The 26,072-nt window shown below is 48.0% G+C and overlaps 2 protein-coding genes across 8 annotated transcripts in view; both read left to right on the forward strand.

Moving 5' to 3' along the window:
- Window positions 1–26,072, forward strand: part of LOC113744744 (macrophage mannose receptor 1-like) — a 320,504-nt gene that overhangs the window by 63,710 nt on the left and 230,722 nt on the right. The gene's annotated exons all lie outside the window — the stretch shown is intronic.
- Window positions 4,254–26,072, forward strand: part of sulf2b (sulfatase 2b) — a 78,385-nt gene continuing 56,566 nt past the window's right edge. For 6 of the 7 annotated variants that reach the window (XM_027275669.1, XM_027275660.1, XM_027275666.1 and 3 more), the window contains exons 1-3: window positions 4,254–4,661; window positions 13,817–13,850; window positions 23,739–23,784. The gene's annotated coding sequence lies outside the window, so the exon portion shown is untranslated. The remainder of the gene's footprint in view (window positions 4,662–13,816; window positions 13,851–23,738; window positions 23,785–26,072) is intronic. The other variant, XM_027275662.1, reaches the window with a different exon arrangement.

Below are 26,072 nucleotides of genomic sequence, written 5' to 3' on the forward strand. Positions count from 1 at the left end.
GACATCAGGACCGGAGGCTGTAATGAGTTTTGAAAATGTTTAGCAGTCGGGAGGTGTTGAATAATCACGGACCGCACCAGTTCACAAACCACAGCTCGATGGACATTAATATTTCATGCCGAAAGATGAAAATGTGACCTCACGGTGGCACGAGAAGAAACATCAGGCCAAGCTTCATCTGCAAAATGATTGACTTCATGTGTTTTAAATACGACAGACCAAACTCCAGGTTTCAAGTTACCATCACGGGTTCTGTTGGTTCTGTGCAGTCGGTGCTTCCTTCATGTCATGGCAGAGATTCCTCCTCTGTGGATCTTCTTTCAGTGTTTCTCAAATCGAGGGTCAAGGCTCGGACGATGTTGAATGTTGTATGCCCGTTTTGGAAAATTGTGATTTCTCAGCTGCATGAATAAAATTGGACTCGTGGCCTGAAGCAGAACACGTTCACCTTACGCACATCATCTGTCCTTAACCTGAACCGGGTCATGGGACGCATGATACGAATGCTGATGTCTCCGTGTGCTGGACTTTACATCATCTCCTCTCCATGACTGTTTGAACCTAAAGTGCTTCTTCATGGTGATGCCATAGGGGAACCTTTTACCTATCAGTTATTGGGTCCACTTAGAGAACCAATAATCAGTTTTCCAAAGAACCTTAAACAGCAAAAAGGTTCTCCAGAGAACTTACAGTTCTCCAAAGCTCTTAACAAGAACCAGATTTGCTTCGTGTATGTATACTCACTCTCTTACCTTCAGGTGTACGGAGATAATCAGCTGTGAATAAATCCACAGGCCGATCCCGACTGAGCGATCCCTGGTCGAGCAGGCTGCAGCACAAAACAGATTAGTTTAGTTTTTCGGTTCTGTGGTTTGTTCAGAGTCGGAACATTCACCAGCCTAACGGCTTCTCACGGACACGTAGCATTCAGTTCTGAGAACGTTGACCGCAGGATCCACGAGATAGCCATTATTCAAACGCAGTGAAAGTGTGTGAAGGGAAACTTTCCAACCAGATGTGTATCATTACAATGTAGGCAGGATATGCAAATGAACAGGTATATGCAAATGAGCCCAGAGCTCCCAGCTCTGGCTGCAGGCTGTGTTCAGACTTACAGGTTGTACTTCTGCTTTTTTACGTGTCCGCTGTGACGGACAGTCGGCCTGAGAGTTCAGTGGTCTGGTTTGGTCCCGTGCACGCTGGGTGTCGTGGTTCTTCTGGTTTCTCTGTCTGCATTTGGTCAAACGTATTTGTAACTTCATTTGGTGCACCTGAAGAAATGATCCATGTATTTGCATATCTATAAACAGTATATATTTGTTGTGTTAAGACTTGTTGGCAGAGTTCTTGTGTTGAATGACAGCGTGGTGTTGGTGCTGAATGGACGGACAGTGTTTGGGTCAGTTGTTCAGGTTGTCAGTTGATCTGCTCTCAGACTCTCAGACTTGTTACAGTCGACACTCTTCACTGTGCTGAGCCCAGAGGAAACAAACTGCTGAGTAAATAACTGGAAGTCTATCGCTGATTTAATGTGCACTTTGTTTTTTTTCTTTAAACGCCTCGAGGCTGCAGCAGCTGGACAACTGCTTTCCCAGGATGCTTTACTGCTGTGTGTGTGTGTGTGTGTGTGTGTGTGTGTGTGTGTGTGTGTGTGTGTGTGTGTGTAGTCGTTCGGGCATATATCCAGATGGCTTCATTCCTCGACTGTCCTGTGGGTCTGAGCTGTGCACACATTCACAGGTTTGTACTTGTGCTTGTGAAGACCATCATTGACATCGTACATTCCACTAAACCTGAACAAAGTCTGAAGATCTGACCACAAAGCAGCACAGTTCATCCGTGAAACAAAAAGGATTCAAGGATTCAAGGATTCAAGGAGTTTTTATTGTCATTGCAGCACATGTAAAACATGGGATGCAGGTCGTGGTTTATCTGAAAGTCAAGCCAACGCACTTTTTGAGAGCTTGATTGTGTAGAGCAGCAGTGTCCAGTCTAACAGTGAACACAGCGACAGAACCTCTGAACCGGCAGTGTCCAGTCTAACAGTGAACACAGCGACAGAACCACTGAACCAGCAGTGTCCAGTCTAACAGTGGACCCACAGCGACAGAACCCTCTGAACCCGCAGTGTCCAGTCTAACAGCGAACACAGCAAACAGAACCTCTGACCAGCAGTGTCCAGTCTAACAGTGAAACACGGCGAAGAAACCTCTGAACCAGCAGTGTCCAGTCTAACAGTGAGTCAGTTCAGTTAGCTCTTCACTCCTGATCAATGTTTCCATCATGGAGTCTGTAAGTCACCTCGGTACTGTGACGTTAGTCCCTGTTGGTCTCAGAGGCTGAGGTCCAACCTGATCAGGTCCGGTTCTGTTGGCAGATTGAGTTAGCAGCAGTTAATTAGCCATTAGCTACTTTAGAACGGAGAATCCAAATAACTTACGTTGTTATGAACGAGGAAATTAGTACAGAGACCAAAAACATTTGGACATGGGGACTTATGGAGCCAGCCTCACATCTGGAGCCAGCCTCAAGTGGACGTTAGAGGAACTGCAGGTTGTGGCTTCACTTCACAGGGAGGTTTCTGGTTGGTGACTTGTCACCTATTGAAAATCTTTAGCTCGTGCTATCATGATATGATATTTTATAAGTTGTCTTTGTGCTAGTTTAAATTAAATCTGTAGTTGTAATGTTTTGTCGTCATGACATTTAGTTTATTTACATATGTTTGTAGTTCTTTGAGTAAAGGTGGTGGATCTGTGATGAACGTCTTCCTGCTGAAACATCGTCGACGCTCTAATTTAATTTAACGGCTTCAAACTCGTGGCGTGTTGGAAAAGGACATGAGCAGACTCTTGTTCAACTGAAACTCAGCACCCGTCTCCCCCCTCTCTCCACCCCCCCCCCCCCCCCTCTCCTCTCCCCCCCCCTCCTCTCCCTCTCTCCCCCTCTCCCCTCTCTCCCCCCCTCTCCTCTCCCTCCCCCCTCTCCTCCCCTCTCTCCCCCCTCTCCTCTCTCTCTGTTCGCTCCATTTAACTGAAGCCACCAGCTACATGAATACCCATGAGCAGCCCGGAGCTCTGCCAACAGCTCCATTACAATGTGCACTCCACCTCCTCTTCATCCCTCCTCCTCCTCCTCCTCCCTCTCTGTTTTCTCTCCATCTCCTCCCCCTGCCGCTCTCCCTCCCTCTCTCACTTTGAATCTACATGGCCAAAAGTAAGTGGTCACCCCAAACATTAAGCATGTCAGCGTGAAAGCTGATGTTCTGGCTCACAGTCTGCAGGTTTCATTCGTTTTCATGGAGTTCCTCAGGGAAGTGCTGCGGGTCCTCTTTGATTTCCTTTACTCATGCTGTGTATGGATCAAACACCACTGTATACAAAGTTAGGATATATAAAATATCCTATAAATCAGTGTTTGAGTGTGAACCCACTGTGGTAAATATGCTGTGCACGAGTATTTGTTCTGATTATGTTTTTAACTCCTTCAGGGTTCAGCCTTACTTACCTTTACTTGCCCCTTCACAAGGTGTTGTGTGTAAGTGTAGCTGCTGTCAGCTCTTGTTTTGTTCACCTCAGTGACATTTCTGAGAAATTTAACTTTTAACCTCTTGGCAACTCACAGTCTGAGTCTGAGTTCTGTTTCCTGTGTCAGGATCAGTAACTTCCTGTGACCTGCAGACTCTGGTTATCTCGAACACAATAAATCCGACGTGCACGCCCGTCAGCAGCCTGTTTATCGCTGCAGCCTGTTTATCGCTGCAGCCTGTTTATCGCTGCACACTTTAATTTCCCTTCCTGACATGTAGCTCTCTAAAGCTAACCCTAGCTCCATCCAGCTGTCTGCAGACATCAGGCGGACGTCCTGACGCCGTCCGGATCGTCTGCTGCTCACAGTCCATAGCTGTGCATAAGTTAGCAGTTAAAATCTGTAAATCCTACATGTCCCATGATGCCCACAGTTTGTCTGACATGAACCTGATGAGTGATTTGCTCTTAAACATTGTCGTCTGCTGCAGCTTGAACTTTTTCCTCCGTCCACATACTTTTGGCCTCCTCCCCTCCTGTCTGCCTGTGTGCACACTCCTCCTGTATTTATTTCATTCTGTCCTCTCTGCTGCTGGTTCCTCCCCTTCCAGTCATGGAGAGGGAGTCTCTGAGCCTCCTCATTGGTCCACAGCGAGGACAAAGCACCTCCCCACTCCTCTCTCTCCTCTCTCGGGCAGAGAAAGAGAGAGAGGGAGGGAGGAGAGTGAAAGTGGAGAGGCAGGCAGACTTGTTGCAACAGATGGCTTCAGCTCGGCGGCGGCTGCACCAAGGAACTCTGGGACGGCGTTAGACAGAGGTAGAGAAAGAGGGAGGGGGTGCTAGAAAGTCAGAGCGCTGGAACAGCTTCCTCTTCCTCCTCTTCCTCCTCTTCCTCCTCTTCCTCCTTTTCCTCCTTCGTCTTCCTCTCCAGACAGACAGGAAGACATGTCAGTGTGAGCACAAGTTTGGCAGCAGTTTTGTGGAGGTGATCTGAGCCTTCATCCTCCTCCTCCTCCTCCTCCTCCTCCTCCTCCTGCTCGGGGTCAGAGAGGAGAACACCTGCTGACAGCGAGGAGCTCCTGAGGGAGGAGACGCAGCAGCAGCAGCAGCAGCCGGCCGGACAGGCGGGTGGAGGTACACCACTGCTCCTACTCTGTTCCACTTCATTTCAGTTTTTTGTGTTTCAGCGTCAGCGTGAATGCTGCTGTGAGGTCATCATTTATGGACTGATCTGTGTGTGTGTGTGTGTGTGTGTGTGTGTGTGTGTGTGTGTGTGTGTGTGTGTGTGTGTGTGTGTGAGATACTCAGTTCTGCTCTACTTCACTGTGTGTCAGTTTCTGTGGTCGGAGCTGTTCGTCAGAGCAGCTTTGTTGCTGTGTTGCTCCACTTTGCTGATGTGCTCCTCGCATTAGTTTTGAGGCCATGTTGTACTTACACTTGTCACACTTGTTTGCAGCCGTGTGTGTGTGTGTGTGCGTTTATTGCTTCCTGCTTGTAGAACACGTGTGTTTTAGCTGCACAACACTGAGGTCAGTCAGGAGGGAGAGGGAGGGAGGACGGAGGGAGAGAAGGGGGGATGAATGAAGGGAGGGAGGGAGGGAAGGAAGGAAAGCTGGTCCACCCAGCTCTGTTTGTGTCCTCACATTTTCATACGAGTCAGAACAGACGATAATGGAACAATACAAACAGTCCAGCTCTGAACTCAAACGGAATCGAACTTGTGACGTTGTACAAAGTCGTATGAAAAGATCAGACGGCGTGAGAATCAGTTATCAGCAATGTGTCGAGTAAAATGTCTCCACGACTGTCCGACAGATTGAAATGTACATTCATGGTTCCCAGAGGATGAACCTCCTGATGTGACCGTCACGTTCTCTGAATTGGTTCCCACATAGTTGGAAACAGTTACTGGATGGATTCAACCGGATCATCTTTTGTTTTGTCCCAACAGTCAGATGGATCGTCACATTCATGGTTCCCAGAGGTTGAACTGAAAAATGTCGAACATTTTTAGTCGATGGCGTTGATCAATATTCTAAATGATTCATTGGCTGTCATGACTTTGTTCAGACGTTCGTGTTCCCCTCAGGATATTTTGTGTTGGTGTCAGGATGATTCATCCTCAGGGGAACCTGGCTGCCACACAGTGTGGACCAAACCAAGCCAGAGAGTCCTGTCGGACAGAACCAGAAACAGAGAACCAAGCGTGCAGAGAATCAATGTGACAGCTCAGTGATGGACGTATCCATCCAGTCTGGACTCACCTGTAGACACCTGATGGAGCTCCACCAGGTGAACAAACAGACCTGAGTCAGACGAGTCCAACATGAAACTGTGTGTGGCTGTGTGTGTGTGTGTGTGTGTGTGTGTGTGGCTGTGTGGGCTGTGTGTGTGTGTGTGTGTGTGTGTGTGTGGCTGTGTGTGTGGCTGTATGTGTGTGTGTGTGTATACAGTGGTCGGCGTTGGCGGGAACTATGTTGACAGCAACCATTACGATTTGGTCACCCCCCCCCCCCACACACACACACACACACACACACACACAGGGTAAATAAGGCTGATGGCTACTTTACAACCGCTGGAATGTAAACACTGACTGACCCCGACTCTTCAAATATTAACACACACACACACACACACACACACACACACACACACACACACACACACACACACACACACCTGTTCGCAGGTGACAACATTTAAATTTCACAAACAACTAAAACTATTAAATTAAAACTAGAAATGTCAAAAATACACACACACACACACACACACACACACACACACACACACACACACACACACAGATCATGCATCAGAGTCTTGATGGCCTGGAGCTGCTTCTCTTCCTTGTTCGTCCTTTGACCTCTGACCTTCTGTTCTTTGTGTGTGTGTGTGTGTGTGTGTGTGTGTGTTTGTGTGTGTGTGTGTTTGTGTGTGTGTGTGTTTGTGTGTGTGTGTCAAACTGTCGCTTCATGTTTTGTCAGAAATCCGTCAGCTGCTTCGAGACACGTGACCGAGACTCCACACGAGCTCACACACCAAAAGCTTCACATTCCTGAGTTTGGAGCCTCTTTGTGCAAAGAGTAATACGAGTGTGTGTGTGTGTGTGTTCAGTGTGTGTGTGTGTGTGTGTGTGTGTGTGTGTGTGTGTGTGTGTGTGTGTGTGTGTGTGTGTGTGTGTGTGTTCTGTGTGTGTGTGTTCAGTGTTCAGTGTGTGTGTGTTTAGTGTGTGTGTGTTCAGTGGGTGTGTGTTCAGTGTGTGTGTGTGTGTGTGTTCAGAGTGTGTGTTCCACACTGAAAAAAAAAACTAAATTTTTTACAGTATTTTTCTTTTAAATTGATATTTAATTAAAATCTTTATTGTTTTGATTTTTACAGTGTAGACTGAATATTTATATCAGTTAATAATTTTAATAAACTTCAGGGATGAAACAAGATTCAAATATTTCAGTGAAATCAGACAAAAATAAAATAAACGATGATATTTATAAAACAGACTGAAGGAGAGATTTGATTGGCTGAGCAGAGTCGACTGTGAAACATGACGAAGCATTAAAACAATAAAACAATGTGAAACATTAAAAATTAATTAATTTAATCTGTGTGGGAAATAAACACAGTGCTGGTGTGTTTGAATGAGTCTGTGCAGGTCACTACACCTGTGCAGGTCACTACACCTGTCACTACACCTGTGCAGGTCACTACACCTGTCACTACACCTGTGCAGGTCACTACACCTGTCACTACACCTGTGCAGGTCACTACACCTGTGCAGCTCACTACACCTGTGCAGGTCACTACACCTGTCACTACACCTGTCACTACACCTGTGCAGGTCACTACACCTGTCACTACACCTGTGCAGCTCACTACACCTGTCCTCACATGAAGTCCACTGATGTTCAGTTTATTTGACAGAGTGTCAAACAGGAATTTTGTGTATATGAGCACCACTGTCACCACTGACAGTCACAGGTTCGATTCCCTGTCACACAAACAATGACATCACCGCTGAGCGCCAGCTGATGCTCTGTGGTCCAAGGTCAAAACCATGGCAACACAGAGTGTGACCTTTGAACCTGTAGCACATACACACAAACCGGTTCACTGCAGCTGTGTGTGTGTGTGTGTGTGTGTGTGTGTGTGTGTGGAGGTGGACTCATGACCTCGATTCATAAAATCCTGGCCAGTGTTGTAATATATAAGATTGGTCTTGACACCAGGCTCAAGACTGAAAGGAAAGAATTCAGTTTCCTGAAGCACGAAGAGTTCATGTGAGCAGAAGTAGCTTCATACTGTCTGGTCTTAGATTCAGTCTCGGTCTTGGTCTCGGTCTCGGTCTTGGTCTTGGTCTTGGTCTTGAATTGGTCTGTCATCGTTGACACAGTGATTATTATTAAACGTCCAGGACCTGGACGAACATTGGATTATGAGTTCTGCACAAGCAGCAGCTGTGAAGTGACTTTACCGGCTGACTGTTGATGACTGTTGCTAACTGTTGATGATTGTTGATGACTGTTGATGACTGTTGATGACCGTTGATGACTGTTGCTGACTGTTGATGACCGTTGATGACTGTTGATGACTGTTGATAACTGTTGATGACTGTTGATGACTGTTGATGACTGTTGATGACCGTTGATGGTCGTTGATGACCGTTGATGACCGTTGATGACCGTTGCTGACTGTTGATGACTGTTGATGACTGTTGATGACTGTTGCTAACTGTTGATGACTGTTGATGACTGTTGATGATTGTTGATGACTGTTGATAACTGTTGATGACTGTTGATGACTGTTGCCAACTGTTGATGACTGTTGATGACTGTTGATGACTGTTGCTAACTGTTGATGACTGTTGATGACTGTTGCCAACTGTTGATGACTGTTGCTAACCGTTGATGACCATTGATGACTGTTGCTGACTGTTGATAACTGTTGGTAACTGTTGCTAACTGTTGATGACTGTTGCTAACTGTTGATGATTGTTGATGACTGTTGATGATTGTTGATAACTGTTGATGACTGTTGATGACTGTTGATGACTGTTGATGACTGTTGCTAACTGTTGCTGACTGTTGATGACTGTTGATGACCGTTGCTAACTGTTGATAACTGTTGATGACTGTTGCTAACTGTTGATGACTGTTGACCATCAGTCAAGTTACTGTGCTCAACCTGATGTTACTTCCTGAACCATGAACGTAACGTAACTTTAGTGCCATGAAACTATGAAACGTTTCTAAACTGCGACCACGTCACAGCGTCAACCAGATGATGAAAGTTCAGTATGCTTGTCAATGGCACAGTCATATTGACAATCAACTTATTCCAACGTTTAAAGGATAAATGTTTGTTGGATGGTCGACCAGTTGACGGATTCGGTTCCAGTTGGGACCAGTTGGTGTTGGTACATCTGAGGTGTGGTATGCTTGTCGCTGGCACTCTCCGACAGTCATATTGACAATCAACCTATTACAACATTTAGGTATAAAGGTTTGTTGGATGGTCGACTGGGTTGGACAGATTCTGTTCCAGTCTGGATCAGTTGGTGGTGACGAAGGTCTGGTATGCTTGTCAATGGCACTCTCCGACAGTCATATTGACAATCAACTTATTCCAACGTTTAAGGATAAAGGTTTGTTGGATGGTCGACCAGTTGACGGATTCGGTTCCAGTCGGGACCGGTTGGTGTTGGTACATCTGAGGTGTGGTATGCTTGTCGCTCGTACTCGTCATATACTATATGTCCTTGTGGGAGTCGAGCTCTCCTGTCGTATCAGTGTTACATGGTCGGATTGATTTGTGACGGTTGAAGCGGGTCGGATCTGACCTGGTGCTGTCGGTGCTGACAGTCAGGAGATAAAATCAAAGTTTAGACGATGAATGATTCAGATATGACATTTTAACATGAGACACTTGAACATTTCATGTTCATATCTCAGATCTTTTCTCCAGACAAACCATCTGTATGTTTGTTGTGTCATGTTGTAATGACCACAGCTGCCTGTAGGGGGCGCTGACATCGCTTCAGACTGTTTACAGCCGACATGCTGCTGCAGTGTTTCCTCCCGTGTGACTTTCCATCAGCGCCTCATAAATCACCTCATAAATCTCCTGCACTTTAATTGTCCTTTTCACTTTGTTTCACTTAGACAGAAGGTCAGTAAGCTGTTTTTTTATTTATCGTAGAACAGCTCTGATTGGTGTTCGCCCTCCTTGTGCAGTTACATGATAAAGCCCTCCCCCCAGCCTCCCCCGGCCTCCCTCGCTGTAGCAGAATTGATGAAATTGGTAATCGTTATAGACCGCTGCTTTGGAGCGACTGACCTTCAGAGAGGCTCGGAGAGAAGGGTGGAGGAAGGCAGAGGATGGAGGCAGAGAGGTTTTTAGTTTTAATGAATCTCAATTCTTTATAGACGTTTGAAACGGTGACAGCAACCAAGCCAAACGAAGTGCAGAAATGATTTCACCCTGGAACCTCGACATCCAGAGGAAGAAGACAGGAAGTTACAGCTCATTAAAGAGTCCATATTTCTGATTATATGTACAGTCACTTCTTTATAAAGTCGCCTTTTACTGAGGCTTTAAAATAGCAGAAAGTCTGTATGAACTGAGGGCTGAGTGATGGATGATGGATGATGGATGGATGCTCCGCCTGACAGAGCTGCGAGGGAGGTGGGGTAGAATCGTACAGGGGTGGAGGCGGTGGTTGAGTCATGCATTTTTTGAATGAGGCCGGCTGAAGCTACAATAGAGTTTAAAATGAGTCTTTCAAAGATGGCAACTCCGAGCTTTGATCATTTTCTAAATGTGGCGACTGTCTTCACCGGAAACGACGTCTGTTTACCAGACAAACGCTGTTAGTCAGAAGTATGAGGATGGTTTTCTTTTTAACGTTGGCTTCTTGTAACCACAGTCAGGATCTTTCACAAGTAGTTCTTGTCTGCCGGTTCATTCTTACTCAGATTATAAAATTACATCCACTCATAAAGACCATGTGATGTGGCTGAAAGCAAACAATCAAACAAAGAAGCAGTTGTTCTCAGTGATTGTGGTTAAAGTTCCCCTCCAGTGTGTTCAGTCGTTTTGGATGTTCTTTGGATCAATCGAGCTATTGTTATCAGAGAATAGTAATAAAGTTCAAATGTGGGATTGACACAGCAGAGCTCTCCAACAAGGCAACACTGCAGCACTCGTCAGAGGTTCGATGCCCGGATCCTCCGGGCTGCTTGTCGAAGCCCAAACTGCCCCTGAAGGCTGAACCATCAGTGTGTGAATGTCTTGCAGTGCCATCACCGATAAAGTTCTTCGAGTGGTCAGAAGACGAGAAAGGCACCATTCAAGTAGACACTTCGACCATCGACCAGCAACCCTTCGATTACTGACGACCATCTAAGCCCCAGACGCCCCGATATGAGATGATGATCGGCGGCAAGAAAACGTGATCGGGGCATCCCAACTTCAGAATGTGCTCCCAGCCTGAAACATGGTTTCACTGCAGCTGGTGTCACCGAGCGGGTCGGTCTAAAAGCAGACCTGCTGAATAAAACATCAGCAGTCAGACGTGATGTCCACAATGAGCGAGAAGGAGAATTAAACTCTCCAACAATGTCTCCAGGAGAGGTTCTGATTAGGTCACTGTCAGTGTGTGCGTGTCCGCCGGGCTCCATTAGCTCCGACACGCTGAGTCCAAATAGAGCGGCCTGATTCAGACTGACAGAACAGGGTGAAGACGGACAGCGTGGTTCCCATGAAGGTCACAGATGATTTTCGTGTCCTGTGGGGGAAACCTGTTGGTGGTCGAGATGACTGTTACCACGGTCACCGGAGACTGACACATCCCAAAATACACCACCTACTTTCAGTGCTTCACCTCGCGGAGAAAAGAACACGCCTGATACACCGCCCTGACAACCTGTGGAAGGTCACGTGACTCGTGATGCCGCCTGTCTTTCAGATCTCCTGCTGTCACAATCAGACTCCTCTCAGAGCTCGCTCATGCTCGCCATGTCAAATATAATGGTAGATTTGAGTCTCTGCAAAATGAAGAACCTGCTCGTGAATCGCTTGTTTCCACGTGATGAATGTCACCTGTGTGATCACCAACAGGAACAATGTGCCGCTCGGCTCGTGGTGCCATTCACAGGAAGAGTTTGAAATCAGAGCGGCGTTAGTCAAACCAATAAATGTTGGTGAGGTCGAGTTAAGACGCGACTGCAGGACGATCTGTGCGAACGTCAAACACGTCACAAGTCGTTTTTTTATGAAAATCTTTCTTTAACGTGAATGAACTTCCTGTGGTGAACTTTGCATTATATTTAATAATAACAGGATACGTATCTGAGCTCCGTCTGCCCGAGAGGAAAGAACAGATGTTACAATCTGTCTTTCATTTTGTCGTCTCGAGTGTCCAACATAATGTTGTTTTATTCTGTACAGACAACGTCTATTTCCTGTCTGTCTGCTTCCTGTTCAAAGCTTTGTGACAGGCAGTGATGGAATCACGGCGTTAGTGACAGTGTTACTTCTTTCAGTAACGAGTAATCTAATTGATTACTCTCCCCGTCATTATAACGCAGCTGTTCTTCATCAGACCAACTCGATCTCTGTGAGGGCGGGGCACGAGACGATGACACGAATGATGACGATTGGCTGAGCTGGAGTAAAACTCCATGGTAACCAATCAGAGGTGGAGGTGTCGCTTACATTTAAATTGTCAGACACACAAAGACGACGCAGGACGTTCACGCGAGGCAACGAGAAACAGGAAGGGCGAGTCTAACACAGCTAACAGACTGAGCTAACGTGAGCTAACAGCAGCTAACAGACTGAGCTAACGTGAGCTAACAGCAGCTAACAGACTGAGCTAACGTGAGCTAACAGCAGCTACAGCTCGGTGTGTGACTTCGTGCCATGAAGCGTTACACCCAAAGTTACATGGTGAGAAACAAAACAGCCACAGAGATCAGGTTCAGGTTCAAGTCCTCGACCCACCTGAAGAGCCCTGCTGTGTGGTCTGTTATCCACACACACACACACACACACACACACACACACACACACACTGAACCTCCCAAACAGACCAACAGCTAATTGGAGATGTTGTATCACCTCCCTCGTGTCTCTTGCTCTTTCTTTTTCTTTCACATTCACACATTCACATGCGCACACACACACACACACACACACACACTTGAACACACGCATGCACACACACACTTTCTTGCACTCACACACACACACACACACACACACACACACACACACACACACACAAACACACACACACACACACACACACACACAGCGACCCAGTGGGAATTGGCAGCTTGGAGCGAATTGAGAGAGAGAAGGCAGAAAGTCATTACTTCTCTCACTAGATTGTGTGTGTGTGTGTGTGTGTGTGTGTGTGTGTGTGTGTGTGTAATCCTGCCATCAGTATGCCGGTCATGCTTTGCAACAGAGGGAAGGAAATTGAAGAGAGAGAGAGAGAGAGAGAGAGAGGAGGGGGAGGCGACAGTCCAACATGGAGTTCTTTTGATTACAGATGGTAAATGTGCCTTCCCTCATCCTCCTCCTCCTCCTCCTCTTCATCGTCTCCTCGCTCCCTCTCACTCGAGGGATTTCAGGTGGACGTGAGCAGAATCTCTGGTTTGTCGTACTGTATCTGGTGTCGTGGTGGTACGGCGTGCCGTGGAGGGTCAGCGAGGTCGTCGTGCACCATGTTTGAACTAACAGTGAAATCAGTGTGTGTGTGTGTGTGTGTGTGTGTGTGTGTGTGTGTGTGTGTGTGTGTGTGTGTGTGTGAGGTCGTGCTTTAGACTCCTTCAGGTTGTTTAAAGTGTGTTTGTTTGAGGTTCTGATCCAGAGTCAGTGGACGAGCAGCATGAAGCTTCCTGCAGACTTCACTGATAAAAACATTTGGACTCACAGAACCAGGCTCGGTTCTGCCGAGCGGACGGTCTCTGAAACACGCCGCTGTGTTCGATCCCCGCCGGCCTTCATGAAGTCACGTTAACGTTTCAGTAAAGTGTGCAGAAATAAAAAGTCAGATTTCTCAGAGCAGACAGACGCGAGTCGTCGTGTTCGGAGTGAAAATGGTTCAAACAGGAAGTCACGAACCTGATCGACCTTTCATTTCCTTTATACTCGTGGTCGGTGCCGACGTGTTGAGGAGTTTATGAACATGAGAACACGTTTGTGACTTACAGGAAGTCTTCATCAGACAGACCTGAGGCAGTTTGTCCTCTAACGTCTCTTCTGTTTGTTTGTCTCTGCAGGACTCGGACACGACAGAAGACGGACTGACTGCAGGTAAACCTCTTCCTGTTTGTTACCTGCTCAGGTGTGCTGTAGTCATTGGTCCGATCTTTGTGTTGAAGACAGTTTAAATTGTCATCAGTAACCACAGACAGAAATGTTTGGCATTACGTCGATGTATGATTTTATTTTGGCGGGTTTCCTCTCGACAGCGTCATCATGAGTTTGTGTTCTTTGAGCAGAACATGGAGACTGGGCTCACTCTGGCTTTAAGTTCAACAGACAGAATAAATCCTGGAGCTACTTTCTCTTTTTGTCTTGAGTGACGTTTCTGTAGATCTGAGTTTTAAACGTCGTGATGTCAGAGATGAATCTATGAACATAAAAACGACGTCTTATCTCAGGATAACGAGGTTGTGCTGTTCAGCTCTTTTGTGGTCAGATGTGAGGTGTGGTTGGATTGCAGAGAGTGTGTGTGTGTGTGTGTGTGTGTGTGTGTGTGTGTGTGTGTGTGTGTGTGTGTGTGTGTGTGCTGCAGATACACACTGTCAAACACACACTCTGTTCTCTCGTTGTGACCCAGTAACACTCCTCACATTCCTGATTAATGATGCAGGTTGGACCCAAACAATGAAAACACACACACACACACACACACACACACACACACACACACAGCTGCATATATCTTCACAACACATCAACATACAGCACACATGTGATGATGTCATCGGTTCCAAACATGCAACATGGAGGATGAAAGCGGTGCGTTCAAGGACAGTCGTTGCTCCTCATCATTCGACTCAGGAGACGAATGATGAAAAAAATCTAACCTGAACAGTCCGACTGATGATGTCCTGATGGACAGATGGCTGTGTTCACTGTTAGACTGGACACTGCCGGTTCAGAGGTTCTGTCGCTGTGTTCACTGTTAGACTGGACACTGCCGGTTCAGAGGTTCTGTCGCTGTGTTCACTGTTAGACTGGACACTGCCGGTTCAGAGGTTCTGTCGCTGTGTTCACTGTTAGACTGGACACTGCCGGTTCAGAGGTTCTGTCGCTGTGTTCACTGTTAGACTGGACACTGCCGGTTCAGAGGTTCTGTCGCTGTGTTCACTGTTAGACTGGACACTGCCGGTTCAGAGGTTCTGTCGCTGTGTTCACTGTTAGACTGGACACTGCCGGTTCAGAGGTTCTGTCGCTGTGTTCACTGTTAGACTGGACACTGCCGGTTCAGAGGTTCTGTCGCTGTGTTCACTGTTAGACTGGACACTGCCGGTTCAGAGGTTCTGTCGCTGTGTTCACTGTTAGACTGGACACTGCCGGTTCAGAGGTTCTGTCGCTGTGTTCACTGTTAGACTGGACACTGCCGGTTCAGAGGTTCTGTCGCTGTGTTCACTGTTAGACTGGACACTGCCGGTTCAGAGGTTCTGTCGCTGTGTTCACTGTTAGACTGGACACTGCCGGTTCAGAGGTTCTGTCGCTGTGTTCACTGTTAGACTGGACACTGCCGGTTCAGAGGTTCTGTTGCTGTGTTCACTGCTCTTCACGAACGAAACGATCTGAATTGAAACTGAAGCGTCTGTTCTGTCAGGTACGGGTGTAGGTTGGGTGGATGTGGCGGTCACATGTTGGTGCTGAACATTATTACGACCTGACAGATAAACAGGTATCTGCTGGGTTTTGTAGTTCAGTTTGGGAGCCGTGCTGTAGGTGATGTCGTCAGTGTTGCTATGGAACGGCGAGCTGAAACAGTGAAGAAGACGAAGCAGTTAAAGAGTTTGTGTTTCAGTCTGAACTCTGCAACCTCGACAGAAAACAGTTTGTTTCCCTGCAGATGATTCTGGTTCAGCTCCACATGACCCGGACTCCTCCACATTCCTGTGTGTGTGTGCGTGTGTGTGTGTGTGTGTGTGTTTCCCACATGTGTTTCTGATCACTGAGCAGAGACACAGAGCGGTGGATGAGACAGAAAACTCAGGAGTCATCACGTCGACACACACCAATGTCAGAAACAACAGAATGAGTAATTAACTGATTTAAATTTAAATTAACATTTTAGAACTTCTCTTAAATCTACCCTCTGTGACCTCCTGTTGATCTGCACTGACCTGTGATCAGCTGTTAATGCTCATGTTAGCTCAGTTTGTTCGGGCTGAGCTCAGAGCACATACAGGTACATGGTGTTTGACTGTGACATGCTTAAAAGCTTCAAAATGTGGCGACCCACAAGGTTTCATCCTGGGTTTGATCATTTCCTCCATGTACGCGTCTTAAATCAATCAATATTTCAAAAATCAGATTTATTATAGAGTTCATTCCTCCGCTATGCTGACGATACACCGTTTTATCACTCCATGAAACCAAACAGCCGGTCCAGTCTCATCAGTCCATGAACTGCCTCGAGTGTTCGATGGCACAGAAACCTCCTGACAAGTCTGAAGCTGTCCTGTTTGTCCTCTTAACTCCATCAAAGTCTTCAGTCTTGGCAACCCGTCCACCTTTGTTAAGACCTCGTGTGATATTTGATTCTGCCTTTGAGAAGCGAGTCGGTGCCAGTTTCTTTCCAGCTTTGTACCATCGCCAACATCATGCCGTGTTCTGTCTTTCAAAGATCTCGAGGAAGTCGTCCACGCCTTCATGTCCTCCATCAGTCAGTGTCTCCGCTGACTGCATGTTCAGGACTGATAGAAACTTTATCGTGTACCTGTCAGACCTCCATCGATGCCTTCAAGTCCAGACTCAAAGCATAGTTACTCACATCGTCCTGAAGTGTTCTTTATTTAACGTTCTTTGTTTCTGTCATTGTTTCACGTTATTCTAGCGCCCCCTTCTGGGCTGCACAGCACTTTTGTCAACGTGTATGATTGCATGTTGCAGCAGAGTCACGTATCGTGTTGTTAACCTGCAATGTCACCACTGGGAATGAACCAGTACAGCCCAGTGTGTTAGCTGTGTGTGTGTTATGTGTGTGTGTGTTAGGTGTGTGTGTGTGTGTTACAGCTCAGTGTGTTAGCTGTGTGTGTGTGTGTTATATGTGTGTGTGTGTTAGGTGTGTGTGTGTGTGGGAGGGAGAGATCCAAAGCTCAAAGGAAATGATTTGCAAAATTCAAATGTCGTCCTCTGCATCACGGGGCAGTGTGGAGGAACAGGAGAATTAAACAAGAGCTCTTTAATGAAACAAAGAAACCAGAGAACAAACCGAAGGACAAACACAGAGCAGCTGAAGAGCGGCTGGAAGAAAGACACGCACAGAAACCAAGAACGGACAGACAAGGAAACACAGAACTGAACAGAACCAGGTGAAACTAACCAGGGGCAGGACAGGAAGTAGAAGACAAGACAGACAGTGGAACTACAAAATAAAATCGGAAACAAAGTTGTTGTGTCGTATGTTGTCTCGTTGTGTCTTGGTGTGTCATGTGGACGGATGGCTGTGGCTCAGGACGTGGAGCGGGCTGTCCGCTAATCAGAAGCTCGGTGGTTTGATCCCTGGCTCGTCCAGTCTGTGTCGTGTGAATGCGTCATGCCTCGTCGTTTCATTTTAATCAGCATCTTCTGATATTTTATCGGGTCGCATCGTGTCTTGTCTTGTTTTATCTTGTCGTATCTGATCTCATGTCTTTGCTGTTTGGACTGTTTGTCACACATTTATCACTTTAGTTTTTTTATAGACCGATAGATTCATGTCAGATGTGTGTGTGTGTGTGTGTGTGTGTGTGTGTGTGTGTGTTATAATAACACACTCAGTTGATTACCTGACTCACAGTAATGCAGGCTGCAGTAAATCCTCATCAGGGTTAGAGCTCCACGTCTTTAATAAACTGGAGGCAGCGAATAAATATTAAACAGAGTCCAGTCACATATCAGTCAAAGCTGTGTGTGTGTGTGTGTGTGTGTGTGTGTGTGTGTGTGTGCATACAGGCCTGTATATGTGTGTGTAGAAATGTATCTGTATATGTGCATATATGTGTCCAGTGGTCATCTCCCAGCAGAGCTCTCCGGCTCTCCATCAGTCTATTTCTGTCCACTGAGTGGGCAGGATGGATGAACTGCCCGGAGGGATGGAGAGGGGGATGAAAACAGAGAGATGGAAATAGAGGAGGTGGAGGAGGAAGAGGAGTAGGAGGAGGAGAGGAGGAGAGGAGGAGAGGAGGAGGAGGACGAGGACGAGGAGGAGGAGGAGGAGGGTATATGATGTATTTTTGTCCTGGTTTGATCGACCTGTGTCGCTCAGTGAAGCTCTTTGTGTTGAATCTGTTTTGTTTACAGCTCGTAATGAATTAATTGGAGCTGACTTCAGAGAGAGAGAGAGAGAGAGAGAGACAGAGAGAGAGAGACAGAGAGAGAGAGAGAGAGAGAGAGACAGAGACAGAGACAGAGAGAGAGAGGGAGACAGAGAGACAGAGAGAGAGAGAGAGAGAGACAGAGAGAGACAGAGAGAGACAGAGAGAGAGAGAGACAGAGAGAGAGAGAGAGAGAGAGAGAGAGAGAGAGAGAGAGAGAGAGAGAGAGAGAGACAGAGAGAGACAGAGACAGAGACAGAGAGAGAGAGAGAGACAGAGAGACAGAGAGAGAGAGAGAGAGAGACAGAGAGAGACAGAGAGAGAGAGAGAGAGAGAGACAGAGACAGAGACAGAGAGAGAGAGAGAGACAGAGAGACAGAGAGAGAGAGAGAGAGAGACAGAGAGAGACAGAGAGAGAGAGACAGAGAGAGAGACAGAGAGAGAGAGAGAGAGAGAGAGAGAGACAGACAGAGAGAGACAGAGAGAGAGAGAGAGACAGAGAGAGAGACAGAGAGAGAGACAGAGAGAGATGGAAGAAGTCAAGAGGCCGAGGAGGGAGGAGAGGATGGGAGAGATTAGAGGAGGAGAGAAAGTTTGTGTAGCTCTGATCATTAATTATCCGTTAATTTGCTGATTATTGACTTGATTATTCGTTTAGTTCATTAAATGTGGGTGACGTCTTCTGATGTCTCGTTTTGTCCAACAGTTCAGATCAGGTCAGAGACACAGAGACACAGAGACACAGAGACACAGAGAACGTGTCTGACGGTGATGGTGTTTAGAGTCTGAGCACCTCCAGCCTGTGAGATGAAGTTATGAAGGACTGTGAGGAAGCTCAGATTCAGAAGGATCCATGAATGTGTTTGAATAATATAAATATAATGAGCATCTGCCCTTTCAGTCTTTAGACGAGCAGTCAACACCTGTCCAGGTGTCTCCGTGACGCCTGCCTGTCTCGCAGGTTTCAACATGAAAACCCAAATGTCACGTCTCCTCCAGCCGTCAGTAAGACTCTGATCTGATCCGGATCTTGTCTCCACTCGCCTCTCTGCCTCGCTCTTTGGTATGCGGGACATTTGAACGCCACGTCGCTGTGATCGGCATCAGATGCTGCCACGGCTCGTCTTCAGCGTCCACACCAGACTCCTCCAAGGAGAATTTTCAAAATAAAACACCCTGTGCAGTCACAGTAATATTGGCTTTCTTCAAGGCAGCGATCTTCACTGACGTTCCTTGGATGGTCGACGTGTTGAAGTCGGAGAAATTCACGCAACGTGGTTTTCAGATGAGTTTAACGAGTTGTGAGTTTTATTTTGAAGCTACACACACACACACACACACACACACACACACACACACACACACACACACACACACAGTTTCACGTACCTCAGGTTTTCAGAGCCGGGGTTCGATCCCACGTCGGCGGTCGGCGTCCTTTCCCTCTGGACCATCTTGATGAAGAAGAAGAAGAACCAGGATCAGACTGATGGAGGAATCATGCTGAAGATTCTCCTCCATCAGTCCTGATGGAGCTGCTGAAGAACATCTCTGTCCTTCACTTGTCTTCATATCGTTTTGGACCACATGGTTCTGCTGTGGCTCCAGATGTTTGACAGTCCAGTGGTTAAACACTTTGAAGTTGTGAGTTCGAACCCCGCCCAGTGCAGCACTGAGGAGGACTGAAGGTGATGTGAACCTGAGACCTCAGACTGAGGCTCATGAAGGTTCCTCTGAAGCATGATGACAGTTTGTATCCTCTGTGAAGGAAAGGAGCTTCAGGGCTTTATTATCTTCAACAGAGTGAAACATCACGGTCAGGAGGATCTAGGAAGGATCTCAGAGTTTTGTAGTCCATCTTCTGGACTTTGTAGTTTTACCACAGATCACGTCAACAACATTCACCGTAGGAGGAAGTAAACAGACTTCAGCTCATTTGTATCATTTGTTTGTTTGTTCAGTCTGGACCTGGAGGTGTAATACTGTGCTAACGTCACAGCGACGGAGAGGAGGAGGAGCAGAGGGGGAGCAGAGGGGGAGCAGAGGGGGAGCAGTGGGGGAGCAGAGGGGGAGCAGCTGCTCCTCCTGCTTCTCCAGCCTCGGGGACTCAGACTCACACAGCGCTCTCCTGTGTGCTGACAGGTCAGCGGGCTGCCAGGTGTGGGTGGAGGACGGGTGAGAGGAAGGAGGAGGAGGAAGAGGAGCGCAGGGAGGTGAAGAGGAGGAGGAGGTGCTGAATCTGAATGTAACTGATGACCACAGCTTCCTACGGCCTTCAGCTATTTGTAAGAAGGAAAAAGATAAATAAATAAAGAAGACAAATGTCGACTCCTCTGTGGAGGACAAACCCAATGCTGCCTGCAGCTCTCCTCTGAATCAGAGAGGAGGAGGCCAGAGAGGAGGAGGAGACCAGAGAGGAGGCCAGAGAGGAGGAGGAGGCCAGAGAGGAGGAGGAGGCCAGAGAGGAGGAGGCCAGAGAGGAGGAGGCCAGAGAGGAGGAGGCCAGAGAGAGGAGGAGGAGGCCAGAGAGGAGGAGGCCAGAGAGGAGGAGGAGGAGGCCAGAGAGGAGGAGGAGGCCAGAGAGGAGGAGGAAGCCAGAGAGGAGGAGGCCAGAGAGGAGGAGGCCAGACAGGAGGAGGCCAGCAGAGAGGAGGAGGAGGCCAGAGAGAGGAGGCCAGCAGAGAGAGGAGGCCAGAGAGGAGGAGGCCAGCAGAGAGAGGAGGCCAGAGAGGAGGAGGCCAGAGAGGAGGAGGCCAGAGAGGAGGAGGACTGCACATTAACATATGAAACATCTCACAGCACGTGTGCAGAGATTTAAAGAAACACGTCGTATAAATCAGAGTAATCCCACTGTGTAACTGTGCTCAGCTGTACTCGAGTATTTACTCTGATTACATTACTTCTGATCAAACACCAGCCACTAAAAGTCAGTCCCACATTTACTCTTGTCCGGCGGCTTCTTGCTCGCTCACTCTCTCCTTTTCTCTTCTTAGCTTCCTCCGTCAGCGTCCTCTTCACTCTCTGCTCCTCTGCCATCATGTCCGTAGAAGCTGCTGAGCCTGGGTACATCGCCCGGTGGACCAATCCTCCGGTGGTCCAAACCTCCGGTGGTCCAAACACTAACACTGCCCCGGTGCTCTGAGCTCACAGCCCGGCTAACACAATGAGCTAACAGTAGCTACACTCAGCAGCAGTTAGGACTCTGACATGTGTACAGTGATCTGTGACATGCGGCTGGTTGTTGGTGTGAGTGAAATGTGTCCATTATGTAATAATTAATTATTCCTGGGATTAAAGGAGAGTTCTTCCATCAATGTATCAACCAACACCAAGCTAAGTAATGCACTGCTGTGTGTGTGTGTGTGTGTGTGTGTGTGTGTGTGTGTGTGTGTGTGTGTGTGTGTGTTCATACGTCACATTGTTCATCTCGAACAATAAAAACAAAACAATTAGAGAACGAAGTGACACTAAACGAGTTCAGCTGGAGAAACACGACCAATAAAAAGTGTCAGAAAGAGTCTCAGAGGAAGAACAGAGACATTCACAGCTCGTCAGCCCGAGATCTAACGAACACACACACACACACACACATACACACACACACACACACACACACACACACACACACTCTGCAGCAGCAGAAGAAGAGCTGCCCGGAGAGATTCTCCATTTCCTGTCAGCCTTGCCAACTTCCTGTCACCATGTTGATTTACTGTTCCATTACTCTACCTGTGTGTGTGTGTGTGTGTGTGCGTGCATGTGTGTGTGCATGTGTGTGCATGTGTGTGTGTGTGTGTGTGTGTTTCCCCAAAGACTTGCATCACTGGCAGAGTAATTACCATTATAACACACACACACACACACACACACACACACACACACAGTCTGAGTTGTTACCATGGTGTAACCTCGACACTCCGCTGGGCTCGGCTCTGTGATGCCGTCCGTCGTCCACCGGGAGCGTTTGTGAAACGTTCCAGGAGCGTTCCAGAAACGTTTTGTCCTCCAGTCATTTTTATGGCTCATGTGCGTCTCATGAGTCTGTACAGGATGTTTTATTTTGAAAGTCGAGCAGATTCTCTAGGCCATTTCTGTGTCTGACTTCCTGTCAGCTCGAGCTGCAGCGTCCATCAAAGACAGACCAGGATCTCCTTCCTGTTCTCTGGGTCCCAGCTCCTCCTGGAGGATCCTGAGGCGTTCCCAGCCTAGATGGTGTTGTAGTCCCTCCAGCAGGTTCTGGCTCTGCCCAGTTGGACGTGAATGGAGGATCCTGATCAGATCACATCAGGAGCAGCAGCTCTACACCTGGTGGAGGAAGCTCTTTTCTGCCGCTTGTATGGACGAACCTCATTCTTTGGATCACAACCCAAAGCTCAGGACCGTCGGTGAGGTTGGAACACAGATGGTCTGTGTTGTGTTTGCAGATGTGATCCGTGGGCTGAGGCTGTGTCTCCTGCAGATGTTTTCATGTTCTGCAGAAGTCCCACAGCCGGGCTGTGGCTGGTTAAACATCAGGTCAGATGTCACTGTGTGTTGTGTCTGTTATCAGATCAAATGATGTAATTATGAGTAAAGATTGATGGTGTGAGCCGTGAAGCCCTGCAGCGTCCTGCAGCTCGCAGACAGTTTAGTCCGCTCTAACGAGCCTCTGACGTGAGTCTGTTTAACTCTGTGTGACATGAAACCATCAGGACGCCTCGGGCTGCTCGGCGATCACAGATCACAGCTCTGAAACAAGAGGAAACACGAACGGGAACAAGTGTTCGCTGTCGACGGAGATTTACCGAGACAGAGAGCGACGAGCTGATCAAACAATCAGACAAATGACCTGAGACCACATGAAGGGATCTGATCCCAGCCTGGAGGCCTGACATGAACCCAGACTGGAACCAGCTCCTTTAGAACTTCATTCAGAGTTTAGTCACCGTAGCTGCTTTACTGAAGGGTAGACCCTGACGCTCGCTCATGGAGGGAGGTGGTTGGTGTAGTCTGTGCTCTTTGGGTGGAGATAAAAGGTCAATTAGCTCCAACATGAACCTGCAGCTTCTCTCGTGGACTGTTGCATTCTTCTGCCAGGTCTCGTCCTGGCTGATGGACAATGATTCAGTCGCTGTCCTCAGCTCTGCGTCCCAGCTGCTCGTCAAAGCAGACGTTCAGGTGTGTTTGGATCAGGAGCCTGAGAGGTCCACGACAGGTGACCAGCGAATCCTAATTAACAGCCAGGTGTTTACACAGCTCAGCCAATCATTAAAGAGGACTAGAATATCCTCATTAGGACACCCAGAAATAAACGCTTTGAATAAAAGATGTCTCCGAGGACACCATGACCTCCACCTCCATGACCTCCACCTCCAGGACAGAGCGTGTCCTGATGGTGTGCTCCAAACGGTCCATCGCTTGTTTCTTCATCACCTTCGTCAGCTTCCTGTCAGACTGGGCGACCGATTCTGGTCGGACCCGGAGACGTGTATCGACAGGAGGAGAGCTCCTCCACCCAGAGCTCCTCCACCCAGAGCTCCTCCACCCAGAGCTCCTCCCCCCAGAGCTCCTCCACCCAGAGCTCCATGATACTGCTTCAGAAATAAAATCAAACATGTGATTTCCAGCCTGTAGGGGGCGCTAACAGCGCTAACAGCACTGTTTGTGTTTGTTTCAGTTCCTGCTGAGCTGATCACTGTCCAGCCCTGCAGAGTGTGCACGAGGTAACACACACACACACACACACACACACACACACACACACACAACCAATTTGTAATTAGTCTGCGTGTGATGAATTCTTCGGTTTGTGCCTCCTGCAGTCGAGCCGCTACAACCAGTTAGATACCACATCCATCATGAAAACACACACACACTCACACACACAAACACACACACACACTCACACACACACACACGCACACGCACACGCACACGCACACACACACACTACAGTGTACATGTTTCTCATCTGTATCCATGGTTACATTTGGGTTCATTTGGTGTTTGAGAAAGCTTTTACAGCTGATAGTTTGTGTTGACAGTTGTGTGTGTGTTGTACTGTACAACTTGCAGCTGTGTGTGTGTGTGTGTGTGTGTGTGTGTGTGTGTGTGTGTCTGTATGTTTTAATGTGTCTATTAGAGAAGCTGGAGGTCAAAAGGTCAAGCAGCACTGCGGCTAACCCGCTAACTGATTAGTTCAGCCTGCTGCTGGCAACGAGGCTGACTGCAGGAGGCACACACACACACACACACACACACACACACACACACACACAACACACCACACACACACACACAAACACACACACACACACACACACACACACACACACCGACACACACACGCCAAATGAATGCCAGAGGCCCAGTAGCTGCAGCATGCCATTAATCTCTCTCGGTGAATCTGTGTTTCGAGGCGTCCTCAGTGGGCGCCGTCACTGCAAACACTGGAAACTCGCCCATTCCCGCCCTCCGCCTCCTCCCCCCCTCCTCCATCCTCCATGCCTCCTAATCCCCCCCCCCCTCCCCCCTCTCTCTCCTCTCCTCCTCCTCCTCCCCCTCCTCACCCTCCTCCTCCCCCCTCCCTCCTCCTCCCCCTCCTCCTCTTCTGCTTTAAATGTTTAACAAAGTGGAAACCTGAGATTTGTCTCATGTTTCTGTTGTTGTGAGCTCAGACATTACTACGTTGGCTCAGTTAAAGCAGAAAACGTGGATCATGGATCATCAGTGTCAGCCTGGTGCAAGCTTCTCTCACTGGCAACCGACCTGAACCCACCACAGAGGATCCGTGTGGTTTCTTCACGTACAGCACGCTGCAGTCAAAGGTCAGTGGCACAGCGGGTCGGCGTCACAGGGTCGGCGGTTTGATCCTCGTCTTGTTTGTGTTCCTGGATCAGACAACTTTATTTTCATAAGGACCCGCGACAACAGAACTGAAGTCCGGTCCATTGACTGGCCTTGCTCCCGAGCTTTTAACCCAACACATGGTCGGCCTCAGCAGTGGCATTGTTCAGAACAAACCTTTGTTTCGGGCCCTCGTCCACGTCGGCTCAGTCTGACAGAATAATGGAACATGTTGAAATCATTCCAACTGAATGTTTTCATCCAGATGTCTGAGGAGCTTTGAAGGTTCACCTCAGAGCAGAAGCTCCAGCCTGGACGAGGACTGAAAGACTTTTGCTGAATGCACATTGTGGTCTTGCAGACATTCATGGCACGCAGAGGATGAAACCCCTTCTTTCTGATGCTGCTGCTAATGCTTGTCTCTGTAACGGAGGCACAAACATGTTATTCATGGCTGGTTTAATAGAAACCGCAGAGTGCTGGAGGCTGCTGAACATGAATACATGGAGCTTGGTCCCCGTGGTTTGTTTTGTGTTCAGATGTTCTTCGTTCCTTCTGGTTGGTTTGGGGTTGCAGATGTCCGGGCGCTGAAACGAGAAGAGAAAAGTGACAATCGCGGGGGGGGGGGGTGGGGGGTGGCGAAAGCTCCTCTAAGGAGCTACAGTGGGGCGTCGGGGTGTAGCAAACGATGGATAGGAGCGTCGGTGTTCAGCTCGTATGAGACTATATAGGTAGGTCGTGCGTTGGAATAGATGCGTATCTAGCTGGGATTAAGATGAGACTAAGCATGCGAGGGACTTGCAAATGATAATAGAGCTCGTCTCCTCTCCCGCTCTATGGGCATGGTTAGCTCTTCTATGCGCCACTGAGCTTCTCCCTCTCTCTGCCTACGCTGTCTTCTCGCTGCGCTCTCTGCGGAGACTCCTCTTCCATGCTCTTGCTCGCTCTAAAGTAGGTGTGTCTTCATACATGGTCTTCTTTTGGATCCAGTCCACGGTGTTTCAGACTGGTGGCGGGTGTATCTCTATCTCGTGGGTGTCGCTCGTATCCTTCTCGGACTCTATCGCGCTCTTACTCCTCCCGTCGCGGCGGCCTCCACAATTTGTAAACACAACATAAGCGGCTAAAGCGGAAAGCGGCGTGCTGCTTTTATTTCCTGACGGCG

Source organism: Larimichthys crocea, unplaced genomic scaffold (genome assembly GCF_000972845.2).
Source record: "Larimichthys crocea isolate SSNF unplaced genomic scaffold, L_crocea_2.0 scaffold148, whole genome shotgun sequence".
NCBI classification, from domain to species: Eukaryota; Metazoa; Chordata; class Actinopteri; family Sciaenidae; genus Larimichthys; species Larimichthys crocea.